A 5,299-nucleotide genomic window follows, 5' to 3' on the forward strand; every position below is an offset into this window, starting at 1 on the left:
GCCGGCGTGCACCAGGTTCCCACACTGTCGTCTGTTTGTTTGTGTGATCGGATTACAGAACAGTTGTCTTTTTTTCCGGGTTGGTCGTTTCGTTATTAGAATAAACCAGCCCCGGATGTGATCTATGCGTCCTGTGAGCCCAGGCCGGGCCCTCCTCCTCCTCCTCCTCTTCTCTGCCGCTAAGTGAGCTCACAGAAGAGGAACTAAACAGCCCAACAGCCTTTTATCTATTTGATTTTTTAACACCATAAGCGATGCGGATCCCTCTTCCCTACATTTGGTTTGATGCTTTTATTCATACAATACATAAAACATGCACAGTATCTTTCTTTCTGTTGCTGCATGCATTTGTTGCCTCTCAGGTGGCAACTGGAAAAGTGGGTCAAACACACACGCACACACACACACACACACTGAGCTGAATCAGTTGGTTCATATAAATGAGCAGCTATAAAAGAAGGGAGTGTAAACCTGGCTAAACAGGTACAGAGTGAAGAATGGTGTCATTCATCTACTGTGGGACATGAGAGTGTGACAGGTGCTGTGCAAGGCGCAGGGTCATGTGCCAAAAGCAGTGCCTATAACAACATAGACTCCATGTACTTTTACATTTGTAAAAGCAACAACAGGACTACTGAAAGCAATCATGTTCTCCTCAAAGCAGGGCTAATGAGTCCAAATTTTCCCAGCACCCCACCTCCATCATTATTACTATCATTATTATTATTAGTGTTATGTTGCAGTGTATATTGCCCCTAAATATCGTTCCAAGTCCTTCTCTACATTGTCAAGTGTTTCTGGTAAGGAAATACTAATCCCTTTTGCTTCAGTCTATTGTAGTTTAATGCCAAAAAACAATCAATATTAAAATTATCTGAACTAAAGAAAATACAACCAGCCTTAAAAACCCAATATATGTAATCTGTGAGTTACTGTAGAGTGTAACCTTGGTGTCCTCGGCAGTAGTTGTTGCAGCCCTGAACAAAAGTATAGCATTAATTTTGGTTAAGATGGGACATCTAGAGAGGTCAGTTTCCCTTATACCATATTCCATATATTATTAACAAAAAAAAAAAACAAAAAAAAAAACACTTTAAAAATTTTTTAGAAATAGGCCTAATAGAAAACCCCCAAAATTTACCGACTCGTCTTTGCACAAATATTTTTGTGGAAGAAATTCCAGTAGCCTGAAGGAGCTGAGTGTTGTCATTGAAAGCTGTCGGAGGAAATTCAGGGGTTGCTGATGCAGAATGGTCCTTTTTACAGACTTACAGTTCTGACAGAATAATATGTACATGTAATTTAACTAGTATTCTATACATGTTTTGCTGTAGCTTGCTGGTAGGTCAACTAAATATGTATTTGCATAGAGATTCAAATAGTTAAATCACTTTTTTTCACATTTTTTGTGCAATTAACCACTAAAACTAGAAACAATATGGGGCCATGAGAAGAAAGAAATTATTTTTTAATTTTTATTTTACCATTGCTTCTTCACTGTTATTGAATCCCCTCTGACCAGCCTCGCTACTTTTTTCCTTTCATCCTGACCACTGTAAAGATACATGCATTGGTCAGGCAGCCACCACAACACATTTGACCTTTCACCTTTGTATAGTGCATGTACAAAAGAGCAGGTGTTGCAGTGCTCACTGCTCACTTAGACTCAGCGTCATCATGGTTAAACCTCCCGAATCTCAGTATAAAGAGAATCACCATGATCATACTCAAGCAAATCCCTCTCAAGCATCTTCTGGGTCCAGCCCGGGGCCTCCTATCTAGATAACGCCTTGGGGTCTCCCAGGAGGAGCTGGAAAGCGTTGCTGCGGAGAGGGATGTCTGCGTACTTTGCTTGGCCTGCTGCCCCCATGACCCAGCCCCAGATAAGCAGATGAAAATGGATGGATTGATGGATACTCAAGCAAATACACGACACTGACAACCTCAACTGAAAAAACATACATTTATATTAACAAATGTTCAGAGAAGTTGTTGCATGCTATTTTAGAAGTTAGCTGAGTAATCCTGCTTGGTGCCTGTGAACAAGTGGAAACTTTTTGCAGTAAACTCATTTGAGTTGCTTTTTTTTTCTAGCTTGTGTGGTTTTTATATCTTATTTTGTTATAATTTGGTGTGTCATGTAAATTGTAGTTTGATTGTTAAGTTACAAAGTAGTTTGAAATACTTTTTCTGAGTAGCTTTAGTTATCCAAACTAGATTTCTCCCTGCAGTAGCTTTGCTGTAGATCAGCTTATTCCAGTGTGAAGTAACTGGCAGTTTGCAAAGTAGCTTCCCCAACACTACATGTAACAATGTTATCCGCCATTTTGATTGTTTTGAAGAACACATTTTTGACGTCCTCTCTTAAACTGTAGGTTTGATTTGTACCAAATTTTCTGTGGATCATCACTGGACCACTCTTACAACAAATAGCAAAAGCTTGTTGATGTCTATTTTGTTTTGAAGACAGTGACCAATGAACTTTACAGGGGGTGTGGCTCAGCACATAAATGGACCTAACTCCATAACTGTTGAGCCAATTGTCACAAAACCCATAGAAAATGTCTATTAAAGTACTAGACACATAATCTGACAGTTTCATTCAAATTGTCCTCTAGAGGCGCCACATATGCAAAAACTGGGCACAGCAGAACACAAATCAGAAATTGTTTATCCAATTTATTCAAAACTTGCAGGATATGTTCCATAATAATGTTGAACCCTGTGTGTAAAATTATTTTGAAACCACTCAATAGGGGGCGCCTCCAGCTCCACACAAGTGCATCGGCCTTTTTGCAAAAGTTGTCCATAAATCAATGACAGTTTGTCCAAACATCACCAAACTCTGTGAATAATATTAATGAAGCATTTGAAGTATGTTCCCAAAGTGTTTCTGCACTTGACCAATAGGAAGTGACAGTGTTGTGAAAGAAGAGTGTGGCCCAGCAGAGATGTGGATGTAAATGAGTGAGCATCTGTCTAATCGCCATTGAACCTGATGTTTATCTTTAATGCAGACTGTCAAAGGTCTTGATCCTAGGCAGCTTTCAAGTTTTAAAGGTCCGTGCTGTCTTGAACCCCAGAATCGCCCCTTGTGGCCATATTATCTTCTGTGTTTTTGTAAAATCTTAATCTGCAAAGTAGCAACTTGAACATCAGGCGACTGTTGTGGTGTAACAAGCACAGCTGTACTTAATTACAGTACTTCAGTATTTCTTCACTGTTTTACCACCTTTACACCAAGGTGACCACAGTTTGAGTCCTGTGATGAAACTCCAGAGAGACAGTATGAGAGCTCAGAGGATGAACTGAGCTGACCTCCTTGCTTAAACACAGAATCTGGGTTTGGCACACATTTACATCGTCCTCGGTGCTGAGACTGCAACCTTTGTAAGTGCTGAAATAACACATATCTGCATTTACAAGACTGACTCTGTATTCTTTTTTTCTTTCTTTGGGTTAATTTGTGTCCTCTTGTTTAGAGGAAGTGGTTGCACGTCATATGACCTGCCTGAGGAGGGAAATCTACCTCACTGATTTCATTTCCTGTGGCGACTGCACAGGATTCAAGTTACACAGTTGCAGAAGGAAGTCCTGACATTTCCACAGATCCTAATTTTTCTGCTGAATATCACATACTGTTTTCTCTTGACTGTACGCATGCTTTCACATTGGGGACACTAGATGCATATCAAGGTGATCTTACCCATACACAAACACACAATGTACACACACACAAAAATAAAGGTGTGGTTGTATCTTTATTCAGATATGCCTGCATGCACAAAAAGTGAATGACTCAAGCAATAACGGCACCATTATAAAAGTATTTGTATTTATTTATTAATTTATTTAACATGTTTTCAATATTGTCATGTTAAAATACTTTCCTTTCTGGTTCCCATGGCAATGACACAGTTAAATAATGTGGTTCCATGGCGTCAAGCGAGCTGCACACTAGCTACCCACCGAGGCACCCCAGCACCTACCCAAACCACACGAGTCCCTATAACAAAAACCATGGGTACGTGTACTTCACTTTGTACACACTTATTCACCACAAACACTCTCAGGTTCACAAGTTGCTTTGCAGCTTAACATCACCTGAACGTGAACACACCACTATAGATAATCAAGTTACTATTCAAGTATTTAAATAATGATTAAAACAAAATACAACACAATCAAAGGCGCTGAAGCTGGTATATGGGAAAGACCACCTTCACTGCACCAACGCAGTCATCGGAAAAATGCTTTGTTTGTTTTTGAACAACCTGAAACTCTCACAGCTATGGAAGCCACTTCACACCAGTGTGATGAAAATGAAGATTGTGTGAGTCAGTATCATGTAGTCATTATTAGGTAGCTCAAATTAAGGAGACAGGCTCTCAAATTACTGAGTTAGTAGCCCAAATAATGACATAGTATCTCAAAATAATGACTTAATGTCACAAAGTAACAACTTAGTATCTCAAAATGACTTAGTGACTCGAAGTAATGACTTAGTAGCTCAAAATAATGACTTAGTATCTCAAAATAATGACTTGGTGACTCAAATTAAAGACATAGTATCTCAAAATAATGACTTAGTGACTCGAAGTAATGACTTAGTAGCTCAAAATAATGACTTAGTATCTCAAAATAATGACTTGGTGACTCAAATTAAAGACATAGTATCTCAAAATAATGACTAAGTGACTCGAAGCAATGACTTAGTATCTCAAAATGACTTAGTGACTCGAAGTAATGACTTAGTATCTCAAAATAATGACTTAGTAACTCAAAATAAAGACATAGTATCTCAAAATAATGACTAAGTGACTCGAAGCAATGACTTAGTATCTCAAAATAATGACTTAGTAACTCAAAATAAAGACATAGTATCTCAAAATAATGACTAAGTGACTCGAAGCAATGACTTAGTATCTCAAAATAATGACTTAGTGACTCGAAGCAATGACTTTGTATCTCAAAATAATGACTTAGTGTCACAAAGTAATGAGAAAGGCTCTCAAAATACTCAGTATCTCAAAATAATGACTTAGTGTCTCAAATTTATGAAAAACTTTCTCAAAATAATAACTTAACTCAGAATAATGACTTTGTAGACTACCTATAAATGAGAGACTTTCAACTAATATAATGACTATATTGCAAAATAATGAGAAAGTTTTACAATAATGACTTGTCTTTAAGTAATAACTTGGAATGATACTAACTCATTGTTTTGAGATACTAAGTCGTAATTTTGAGAAAGTTTCTCATCATAATGACTTACCAGATTTTTATTTTCATCACA

Source organism: Epinephelus lanceolatus, chromosome 9 (assembly GCF_041903045.1).
Source record: "Epinephelus lanceolatus isolate andai-2023 chromosome 9, ASM4190304v1, whole genome shotgun sequence".
NCBI classification, from domain to species: domain Eukaryota; kingdom Metazoa; phylum Chordata; class Actinopteri; order Perciformes; family Serranidae; genus Epinephelus; species Epinephelus lanceolatus.